Source organism: Diabrotica undecimpunctata, chromosome 2, assembly GCF_040954645.1.
Source record: "Diabrotica undecimpunctata isolate CICGRU chromosome 2, icDiaUnde3, whole genome shotgun sequence".
Classification (NCBI taxonomy): Eukaryota; Metazoa; Arthropoda; class Insecta; order Coleoptera; family Chrysomelidae; genus Diabrotica; species Diabrotica undecimpunctata.
The window spans coordinates 48,104,576-48,117,362 of NC_092804.1; the positions used below are offsets into that span (position 1 = coordinate 48,104,576).

A 12,787-nucleotide genomic window follows, 5' to 3' on the forward strand; every position below is an offset into this window, starting at 1 on the left:
TAAAGATGCAGTAATAGTAAACAAACCAATACACGTTATCAACATTATGAATATTACGAGGAGCACTCCCAAATCACGATTTACAATGTATAAACGTACATAATATCCACCTCATAAACTATATAAATAGACATTGTATACGAAACTCAAGTATTTACAACATACCATATCATTTAGTAGTCCTTGTACGCGGAAGAATTGCTATAACTTAGTTGGACCACTGTCGTTCTAGTGATAATATTTTAACCAGGGCGTGCGTCAGGGAATTATAGTGCTTGAATTTATTCATTTATATTTATAATAAATGTTATCATTTATATTTTATGATCAGAAGAATAACAAAGATAAAATTAAATTAATAAATGTTAGAATGAGGTTTTCCAACAATATAATATGCGAATTCGTTATTGTAATGCATTGAATTAATAAAATTAAATTAAATATGTAAAAATTGTTTTAAAATTAAATGTAATATCTAATGGCGGTTTCCCACCAAACGGACAAAATAAAAACAAAACACAAACTCGTGTCCAATAAAACAAAATAGCAACTTTTCACAAACTTTACTAAAGACTGGCGTGTTTTCAAACAGTTCGTTTTGTTTTTCGAGTCCCGAGTTTGACGTCTGGGCGGGGCTTCGAAAACCTTTCTAAACATTTCTACACTAAATATAAGATAGAGCTGCAGTAAGTATAAATAAACCGTCAACAGTATGAATGTTACGAGGGACACTCCCACATCATGATTTTAACGATGTATAAACCTATATTTTCCTGTATTATGAAATACATAGTCATTGTACGCGAAAGGATTTAATTTAACTTAGTTGGGTCACTGCTACCTGGGTCTTTAATGTCTTACCTAGAGCGTGCTGGATTTACGTACTTGAATTTATTCATATAAATTTTTTGTTCACAGAAATAACAGAACTGAAAATAACTGAATAAACATGTTAGAATCAGGTTTTCCAACAACATAATAATGTGAATCCGTTATTGTAATGCACGGAATTAAAATACAATTACATTAAATTTGTAAAAATGTTTTAAAATTAAACGTAATATTTAAGGTTGAAACGGAGTTGCCACTCGTGAACTGAGTTCTTAATGGCACTCCATTCGTTGGTTTAAGGAAAACGAAATTTCAAAGCAAAAACCTATGCAAAGGTCAGAAAAATCTTGAATATCCGCTTTCTTTAACTCGGTTGTCGATATTTATTAAACGGGGAATATATAACGAATATATTAAGGCGAAAAAAACATGGCGACTACCAAAATGGCACTACACAGGATCTTGATTATATAGAACGTATAGTAACGTACGAGATATCATAGGGCACTATGAATGAAAATAAATTTACTATAGAAAAATTTTGATTTATTGACTTAAGGAATGCCTCTGGCTGAGTTCAAAATAAACAACTGATCGAATCCTAACATGCGACATAGCAAATGAAAAGGGACGATATAACGAATCTATTAAGATATGTAATTGATTTTCTATCTTAATATATTCGTTATATCCTTCCCTTTCATTTTCTATATCGCGTGATAGGATTCGATCAGTTGTTTATTTTGTACTCAGCCAGAAGCCTTCTTAGTCAATAAATCAAAATTTGGCATACGGTTTTCGTAAAACTTAAAAAACTTCGTTTTCCTTAAAAACGAATGGGGTGCGATTAAGAGCTCAGTTCATGACTGGCAGCCCCGTTTAAACCGGAAGCTTTTAGATATTGATACTCATAATTTCAACGCAATTTAAGAAGTTTTTACTTCTGGCGGCACTTCTCCAAGTGCAATACCTTATTTTTTTTTAACACAAAATTTTCGTTTATGAAAACATTTTAAGTTAAGGTATATCTGTATTCAAATTTACGAAATTTATGTAAAATGAGATTTCAATTTCTGGTAACATTTGTAATCTGGATCACGTGAGTTTTATTGTTTTTCAAATAAAAACTGAAAACATAATAATAAGTTACTACTTTTGATGCGAACTAACACACAATTTTCTTTAAAAAATAAGTGTATTTGATGTTTCGATTTCGATCGTTTAAGTGTCAAAACAACGTTGCAATTACTGCTTTATTATTTTTGTCAAACCATAAGTTTCTTTTTATTTTACAGTAGTGAAGCTAATTTTGAATTTCCTTGAAAATAATACTAACATTGCATATTTTATCTTCATTGTTCATAGTAAACAAATCTTTAATTGTACATACTGTTTTATTAATTTGATAAGAAATAGGAAATATGAAAGCAAAACCGCACGCCTATGGAGTCTTACGTAGCATAGCCTGGTTTTGTTTACTTTTACTGCACGTCGAATTTGAATGAGGTGTAGATTGTAAGCAGAAAAAAATCCTTCTGATAAAGCTGATTTTAAATGAAATATGTAGGGTTGACTATATACTTTGGAAAGAAATACAGTATTGGGTTATGTTTTATGTTATGTTAATTATTAAAGATTATATAATAAAATCTCTATGCAATTATATTTTATCAATTTTAAGAGCATAAAGAGCTGTAAACAGTCGAGATTGAAGATATAGAAATTGAGTAAAACAACATCAAAACAATCATAATAGATGGCAGCAGGGAAAATAATAAGACAAAGGCAAAATAAAGAATCAAAAGTGTGGTTTGATGAAGAATGCAAAGCAAAAAACATAAAAAAAACAAGCATGGATGACATGGATAAAAAACGTAACAGATGAAAAACTAAATGTACACAAAAGAAAAAAACAAGAAGCAGCAAAACTATATAAAAAGAAGAAATAAAAATGGATTAAAGATTCGATGGAAGAACCAAAAGCAAATAACAAATACAACAAAAAGCTACACGAATATATGAACAAACAATGAAAGAGCAATAAGCATTTCACTAACTTGTACAAAATTAAAAAAAGCAGCAATATTGGGGAAATATAGACAAGATAAATAGTGAAATTTAAAATCAGGAAAAGCAGCAGCAACAGATGAAATCAACAATTAATTAATATAAAATTGAGTAGAAGAATTGATGCATCGGGTTTAAGAACTAATAAAAAATATACGAAATTCGAAACATACGTATATCTATAGAGCGGAGAAGGTCTTATAATAACAATATGTTAAAAAGAAGATCTAAGGGATACCAGTAACTATAGAAGAATCATGCTACTGACAAACAGAATAGGCATAGAGTCCATAGAGGCCTTAAACCTATTAACACAACTGATTGAAAAAAAAATCTATGAATCTGACATAAATTTAAAACTGCTACTTATACATTTCCAGCAAGCCTTTGACTGTTTAAATAGGTACCAAGTCTTACTCGAAATACAAAACATAAATATGCTAACAAAACTGATTATATTAGTGAAAACGATAATGTGTAATTCTGTAGCAGAAGCTATAACAGACGAGGGAAATACATAAAATATCAATATAGTGGTAAGAGTAAAAAAAGTAAAAAACAGCCTGTCTAATGATACTTTTAAACATAGGAATAAGTGGAGCAACTAAAAAACTGGAATCAACAATATAAGTATGATCCTATAAAGGTCCACACAAATTGTAGGATATGCTGACTACATGGTAGTAGCTGTAAGAGACAAAAAAGCTTAGAATACGCACTAATGACTCTGATAGAAGATTCGAAAATTAGGGGACGAAAAATAAACCAATAAAATACGAAGTATATGTTAATTATTGTTAAGGAAAAAATGTAACATGGATAATAAAAAGAATAAACAGATAACTGAATAGGTGAAAGCGGGCAATAAAGCATATTGGAAATACCAAAAGCTACTAAAAGACAGGCATATCAGTAAAAACACCAAAATGAAAATATATAAAACAGCAATCAGGCCTGGCCTAATATACGCAGCAGAGACAATGTGCCTGACAAATAGAGAACATGAGAAGCTAAGGATTATAGAATGGAAGATCTTCAGAAGAATTCTTGGATTAAAAAAAAATCCAAGACGGAGAGTTTAGATGACTAATTAACAACGAGATAAATAAAGAGATTAATGCAGAAAAGATTTTCAGACATATAAATGCTCAAAGGTTAAAATGGCTAAAATGAAAATCACACAATACACATCAACTTGTGAAGGGAGACGGCAGAGAATAAGAAATCACAAAGAAACAGCTGCATAGAAATGTAAAATATCTAATAACTAAGAAACATGATAACAAGTAAAAAAACTCCATAAAAATAAGAGATTTTAAAACAGGTTTAAAACATATCAAAAACTTAAGAGATAAAAGAAAAAAGGAGAAATAGGAAACACACAACAGGAAATTTTTTAAAAATGTGTATCCTTTTTTTAAATAAAATTTATTAAACTGATAATGGGTTTAGCTATTAGAAAAATGGTAACAATGCTAGAATGAAGACAAAAGTAGATCGTGAACAAAGCAAAGATTATACCCCAATACTTAATAAAAACGAATTTAAAAAAACACCCTTAATTAACGTATTCTTTAGTCATAGTCGCCAAAGATGAAGAAAATAATTATATTAAATAATCAAAAATCAAAAAATATTTTTTTTGTAGTTTTAATTATGACGAATGAATTTTTCAATTATATTTAAAATCAAAAATCATAAAATATCTATAAATTTCTGAAATTATATGCAATTTTCAAAAAATATTTGCACTAAAAGCTGCATAAGAAAACACTAACCAAAAGCATCACTTACCTTTTATCCTACGAATATAGTATCACAGTCACAAAAATCACAAAAAGATCATTCACGTTTTAACAGTTTTTACCTTGTGGCGCGATCCGCAAAAAATGAAAGTGAATTACCTCAACTACTTGTGGGTATCCTTCCAAATGTAAAGCGTAGCAAAACGGTACAGACGAACAGCGTATCCGTAAAAGAATAAGCTTTAGATTGATCGAACAAATTTACTTTTATAAATTGTCCCCACCTTGCAGGTGATTTACTTGACCTAACCTAAACTACACGTGGTTTCATAGTCAACAAATAATATTAAGTATGTGTGTCTAGATTCTGAATTACTTTTGTTTCCTTCCTTTTATACGATCTTGTTAAATACTTTCAATGAATTTAAAAAAAAATAAAAAGTTAAATAGGGAGCGAGAGTAACGAAACGTTGTAATAATTGCCAAATCTTAGAATTTTTAAATGTGATTCCGACTTCGACAATGAGATATGGTCTGATAATCAAAAATTAATATTAACAACTTAATATAAACTTAAATAAAAATAAATAAACTTAAAAAAGTACGTCAAATTGCTGAAAAAACAACCATGCATTAGTTTAATAATGAATTAAGCTCTAAGAGATTTAATCTTTCTCTTATTAAACACATTGCAGATGGCACTAAGGATCCCGATTTGTTCAAAGTATATAAACAACAAAAATTTGAATATAATCGCCAATTACAAAATGGTAAAAAGTTAGCTTACTGTGATTTTATTACTAGTTAAAATATTAAACCTAGACACTGCTGGAAAATAGTGAAGTTCGGTAAAAACAATACAAGCTCCAATTCGGTACAACCTGATTTACCTGCACATAAATCAATTTTTTACTACAATTGCAGAAAATATAATTACATCTCTTCCCACTATTAATGCCGATGTCCTCTTCAATTATAGAAATTATCCTTCTCCGAACAGGTCCTTCCAAATAAACTGAAGTATTTCCGGAAGTACTATAAAATATTCAAAAGTACTACCTATCTACAAAAAAAATAATTCCTTAAAAACTGACAATTACAGACCAATAAGCATTGTTTCTATTTTTGGAAAAGTGATTGAATAGGTTATCAAACAACAATTTTATTCCAATTTTGAGTCAAATTACTTTAGCAACTCACAATATGAATTTAGAGAAGTGCTCGTTCTACTATGAACGCGGTATTTAATGTTGTGAGCGAGGTGATTGAGGGGCTTGAATACGGCAATCGCATAGCAATTTCTATTTGCGACTTGTCGAAGGCTTTTGACTGCGTTTCACTAGACATTTTGCCCCACAAATTAAATTACTATGGAATCAAAGTTATCTCTCTTAACCTTATAACTTCTTAAATATGTGGCAGATACCAGGTGGTAGTGTCTAAAGGTCATCTCTCCAATTTTCTATTTGTAAAATATGGAGTCCCACAAGGTTAGGTCTTAGGACCTCTTTTGTTTATTATTTATGTCAAAGATTTGCCTAAATTCATATCTCCGTACAAATTCGTACAATTCGCAGATGATACGAAATATGTATGTTATATCAGGAAAAATAATGATTTAAAAATGTCTTATTAGGAAGTTTCTACTAAATCTAGTACATAGTTTCATGCAAACAAACTAAAACTTAACTCCGATAAAACGAAAAATTTGGTTATATCTGCAAGTAATTTACATAATGATCAAAATAACAAAGAGACTTAAACTATTTAAAATAACCATAGATAATCGACTAAACTGGTCGGCTCATATCTCACAACTAAAGAAAAAGCTATCAAGTGCATTAGACATATTTTTCTTTTTTTCACTCTTACCTAAACTATGGATTAATCATATGTGGCAATTCGACAAATGCACTTCAAATTTTTAGACTGCAAAAGAAAGCTATCAGGATTTTAGCAGGGGTTAGTTATCTAGAACACTGCCGACCTTTCTTTGTTGATATTTCAAATTATGACTGAAATTCACAGAAAACGGGCCCATTTAATAAAGTAGTCTGTATAGAAGTATAACTTCTACCGGCAGTCCCACTGGACTGCCACACCCGTTTTTATTTTAACCAAGAAACTTGTTTTCTTCCTACACCTCTATGGCCCTCTATTTTACCTTTAAGAATGAGTTCTAATATTTTTTATCGACTTCCCCTAACTATATGTCCCACATAAAACATTTTTTGATGTTTAACGGTCTTTAGTAGTTCTCTATCTTTGTTGACGCTCCTTAGTACTTCTTCATTAGTTTTCCTTGCTGTCCAAGGTATCTTCAGCATTCGTCTATGAACCCACATTTCCAATGCTTTAATTTTGTTCATGATCGATACTCTTAGCGTCCACACTTCTGCACTATACAAAAGTACGAACCAAATATAACACTTAACCATTCTTTGTCTTAGTTCAAAACTGAGATGATTATTGCAAATCAATGACTTTATTTTCATTAAAGTAGTTTTAGTCATTGCTATTCTACGTTTTATTTCTATGTCTGGATCTAGTTGGTCCGTTATCACAGTTCCCAAATATGTCATTTTGTGGACTTTCTCAACTTGGACTCCGTTTAATTGAAGCTTTGCATCGGGATGTGGGTCACGACTAAACAATAAAAATTTGGTTTTGTTTGAGTTTATTTTTATGCCCATTTCCTCTCCTACTTCGTGTGAATACGATAAAGCAGAATTTGGAGACCTGAGAGGCCTCGTGGTATAAATATGTTTCTCCTCTCCTGCCGAATCATGGCCTCCGCTTTCCATGATTAGTAACGGTTTGCAATTGCAGTGTCAATTCTATGGTGATTTTCCTTAGGGTGCTCTATGAGCCGTTAATGCAGTGGTTACCCTTTGTCCTCTGCATTCTTATGCCGTTGACTATATTACGATTTTTTTTTTAACAGGTTATAACATTTTACTTTTTCACTATATATGCCATCTATCAGTTGGATCATAAAATTTAGATCTTCTTTCAAAATTTGTTCAAGTTTCAGCTTTTAATTTTAATAAACAATGGAAATATGGTTTAAAAAAAAAATCGGTTGTCTGTAAAGTCGGTTTTACGGGCGAAGATTTTACGTGACAACGTCTTTTTCTCGGTAGAATATTTATTGATATGAATATTATTAAATTGCACAATAGGAACAAGGAATTGAATGAAAATAAGAATTGCACAAATTTTAACTATAGAAATATGTTTTGTTTACTAAAACATTGTACATGTAAACTTAAACTTAACTAATTTCCAACGCGCCTAATTCTATAGTGCTGCGCGCGCAGCGGACCGATCATGTTTGAGTGGGAGAGAGACGCAAGGCATTCGCCGGTCCGGCGGGCCTCTCTCTCGTTCGGTGACTCATCGTAACAGACGTGAGCGGGCGTTACACTTTTTCATGAGTGACTCCGAGCCACAACCTAATTTAAGACGTTGTCACGTCAAAAATGCTATCTGGCTTTCTATTGGTCATAGAAGGTTCTATTTTTTGAAAAGTGTGTTTTTTTCACCAGCTTTTCATTGAGCGTATATACAAGTGGCTGACATAAAAAATGATTAGTTATTATAAATGTTTATAAGTTATAATATAGCTTAAAAACGAAGTCTCAAAAAATCGACTTATTCGACGATTTACAAAATACCTTTATAGTGACTGTTTGGGCAAGTACAGTTGTTTAAATAATCGCTCTCAGAGATAAACAAATTGAATAACTTTGAATATTAACTATTGAATAAGCTATTATTGTCGATCCATTTGAATTTTAACACACTTTAGTTGCTCATTAAATGCCACAACTTTCAATAGGTACAATTACATGTCAATATGCAAAAAAACAAAGTTAACATGCATAAATTACTGCAAAAATAAGGGTTTTTTTATGGAATAAAAGTAATTTTGAGAGTATCTAAATTAAAATGCATAAGCAATTGACTGAGATAATTGCAAAAAATTATTATTTTTGCAGTAATTTATAAATGTTAATAACTTTGTTTTTTACATGTATAACGACATCTAATGTAGCTAACTGAAATTATGACAATTAATAAGTTATTAAAGTTTGCCAAATATCAGCCAGATAGAGCAAATAGGTTATAAGTTATTCAATTTGTTTATCTCTTAAGCTTTAGGATATATTAGAAAAACTTTTACATTTTATTAATTTGTTTTAATCCGTTTAAAAAAGAGCTGACTTTTAGCATAAACATTTATAATAACATTGATACCGTTTGTGAGACCCGCTTATATGTAGGATCAATCAAAATCTGATGAAAAAAACACACTGTTCAAAAAAAATTAGAACCTTATATGACACTAGGAACCAAGATGGCATTTTATTCTTAAAATCATAGCGTTTTATTTTTAAAATTATACTTTCATTGTTTATTAACATTATAAGCTGAAAATTGAAATGATTCTAAATGAAGATCCATATTTTGTGATAAAACTTATAGATGGTATATACAGTGAATGAGTAAAAAGTTATAATCCGTTAAAATGGTGGTACCCGTTAAAATATCCATACGGAAATGGTTTTGTTTTATTTTAGAAAATGTGCTTTTCACCAGCTTTTTATTGAGCCTAAGAACCAGCGTGTGGCATAAAAAGTTATTATATTTGTTTGTAAGCTACAAAGTCAGTCCTGTTTCGAACTGTTTTTTATTAACAATTTTAATAAAATATTGTAGTTTTTTTTTAGAAGATAAGAAAATAGAATCTATTTTTACTCTTCTCCTTCTTCTTCCTTTCATGTAGACATGTCTTTGTTGTTATTCGGCTTTTATGATCATTCCAATCTACTCTTACATTTCTTACCCAGCTCTTGATGTTCTCCACCTTGCATCTACGTAGTATATGTACACTTGTAGCTCTGTCCCATAGTGTCTAACCACCAATTTTTCTAAGTGTTTTCATCTCTGCTATTTCTAACATCCTTTTTGTCCTCTCTGTGTCTGGTCGTGTTTCTGCCGCGTATGTTATTATTGGTCTGATGACTGTTTTGTAAATTCTGCCTTTTCTTTCTCTCCTGATAATTTTATTACTCCATATTGTTTCATTCAGGCAACCTGCAGCTCTCTTTGCTCTATTCACTTGATCTTTCACTTCAGTCGTGCTCCGTTTTTTTTTTAGATTGGAATTTCAAATTGATGGCTTGGCTTTTATCCCACGTAAAACCTTAATTTTTTTTTAAACTACGATAATTTAACAAAATAATTAAAATGGTGCTATTTTCATATCTTGGAAAATCCCGGAAAACATATTGATTAATTTTTTTTATAAAAAATGAATTGTATTTTACTATTATTTCGTAAGAAATATTTAAATTTAATTGATATTTATATAAATATATAATGATAATTATAAATTATTAAAATACATTAATTTCTTTTATTAATTTTGTAGTTTTTTCTTTCAACAAAATAATTAATTTTATTATAATTGCATTTAATGAAGATTAGTAGTTAATAAGTATAAATAATATTTTGCAGTTCACCCTTCCACTGTTCCGTAGCGATATTTTAAGAGTACCATCATTTTAACGTGTTAAATTTTTAACTTCTCGGTATATACCATCTATAAAATGAATAATACAATTTAGATTTTCATTTTTAATTTGTTCAATACTCTGTTAATATTAATATATAATGGAAATATGGCTTTTAGAAAAAAATGCTGTCTTGTTTTCTTTTGGTCATACGGTTTTGTTTTATTTTAGAAAGTGTGCTTTTCACCAGCTTTTTATTGAGCCTAATAACAAGCGTGTGGCATAAAAAGTTATTATATTTGCTTGTAACCTAAAAAGTCAGTCCTTTTTCAAACTCTTTTTTATTAACAAATTTAATAAAATATTGTACTTGTTTTAATATATCTTACAATGTACCCTTATAGAATCAATTTTTACTCTTCTTCTCCTTTTTCCTTTCATGTAGACATGACTTTGTTGTCATTCGGCTTATATGATCGTTCCATTCTACTCTTTTTTTTTCCCAGCTCTTGATGTTCTCCACCTTGCATCTACGTAGTATGTCTACACTTCTAGCTCTGTCCCATAGTGTCTAACCACCAATTTTTCTAAGTGTTTTCATCTCTGCTATTTCTAACATCCTTTTTGTCCTCTCTGTGTCAGGTCGTGTTTCTGCCGCGTATGTTATTATTGGTCTGATAACTGTTTTGTAAATTCTGCCTTTCGTTTCATTCCCGATATTTTTATTTCTCCATTTTGTTTCGTTTAGGCAGCCTGCGGCTCTCTTTGCTCTATTCGCTTGATCTTCCACTTCAGTTTCGAGCTTTCCGTAGCTAGATAATGTGATGCCTAGATATTTAAACTCCATCACTTAATCTCTTATATGGCCTTTCAGCTCCAATTTACATCTTAGTAAATTTGCTGTTATAACAGGGAAATTAACATGTTAAAAATCAATTTCGACTTACAGAATACCTATAGAGTGAGTGTTTAGGCAAGAACAGTTGTTTAAATTATCGCTCTCCGGAATAAAGAAATTGAATAATTTTTAAACTATTCGATCTATTTGAAATTTAATAACTTAGTAACTGCCGCAATTTATTATGCAAAAAACAAAGTTAATAATATTTATAAATTACTGCAAAATTAAGCGTTTTTTTGCAACTATCTTATCGTAAATTGAAGATTTTACCAACAACATTTTGAGATCTACAATTTTTGTTTAAACCATTTTTCTTTAAACTACCTGGGAAATGTTTTATAGTCAAAAAACATGTTTCCTTTTTAAGATTGTTTAAAGCAAAAACAACTGTACATCTTCACGGATTTTTTATTAGCTACCCCTCTTATACCTTTTAGAACCAAATATCTGTATAAGGTTTTTACGTGAAATCAATGATTTTTTCCCAGATAGACTGCTGTATAAATGTATTAGTGTTTCTAACTAATGTTTTTCTAATTGTATTTAATGTTTTACTTGTTTTTCTGATGTTCACAAGCCTACTAATAGTTATTGATTTGAATTTTAAAGAAATTGTACATGTTGCAAATGTGTTAAAAAATTGTTAAAGTAAGCTCCTGAACTAGTGTTATATTAAAGATTTGAAAAGAGAAGAATTTTGTTTTTTAGATTATGTTACTTCTGGTCAACTGTTAGATGTAAGCACATGTTTTGTTAATATTCTCAGGCTTATTATTCAATAAACTTATTATTAATCGATTGTCGGGTTGTTTTATTCATCAAAAATAAAAATCCAACTTCTAAAAAATATTAGTTTGTTTTCGAATCAAAAAGTTCGCATGGGTGTGTAGGCGGCACACCATAGAGGTCCGTCTACGACACTCAGTCTTAGGCAGAGATCGCTGGCTTAAGCGACAAATAATTTGAAAAAAGCAGTGGACCCTAGGGACCTCCATCGCTTATGGGATACTTCCTATGGCGGTACCTAGAGAGATGCTGTCATAGCGCTTAACGTGTTAATGGAAGTTTGCGATGAAATGATTTTTTAAGGCTATGTAACTATTAATTCTTGTTAGTTTAGTTCATAAAACTGTATGTTAGTGATGACATTTTCAGATCGGATATTATATTTATTGCTTACCAAATGACTTTTTTCTTTATACATATAAATGGCCACATCTCTGCTTTTTTTTAGAAACTCTATTTTGATATGTACATTCATAACCAGAAACGGAAAAGTGTGTGTTAATTTTGAAGTTACTTTCTTGAATTAAAATTATATCTTTTTTTGGTTGTACTATTAAGAGCTTTTACATCTATGTGTGAGCTATAATTATGCTCCAATGTCGCATTTGATGCCCTTGATGCAAATAATATATTTCTTGAGATTTAGACATCATTGTTGAGATTGGTCGATCTTTATTCCTCTACCTAAGAAACCAAACGTTAAGAAATGTAGCGATTGTAGACTCATTAGTTTAATGAGCCATGCCGTTAAAATACAGTTGCATATTCTTCTAAATCGAATTAACAACAAGTGCGAAGAAATAATTAGTAAAGAGCAGTTCGGGTTCCGGAGATGCCTTGGAACTAGAGAAGCACTATTTTCTATGCAAACACTCCTTCAACGATGTTGGGAGATAAGAAAACCCGTAAATATGAGCTTCATTGATTTTGAAAAGTCA

The 12,787-nt window shown here is 30.4% G+C and overlaps 1 protein-coding gene across 4 annotated transcripts in view; it reads right to left on the reverse strand.

Moving 5' to 3' along the window:
• Positions 1-4,885, reverse strand: part of LOC140434504 (very long chain fatty acid elongase 7-like) — a 354,979-nt gene extending 350,094 nt beyond the window's left edge. For all 4 annotated transcript variants that reach the window (XM_072522821.1, XM_072522819.1, XM_072522820.1 and 1 more), the window contains exon 1: positions 4,693-4,885. The gene's annotated coding sequence lies outside the window, so the exon portion shown is untranslated. The remainder of the gene's footprint in view (positions 1-4,692) is intronic.
• Between the last annotated feature and the right edge of the window lie 7,902 nt (positions 4,886-12,787).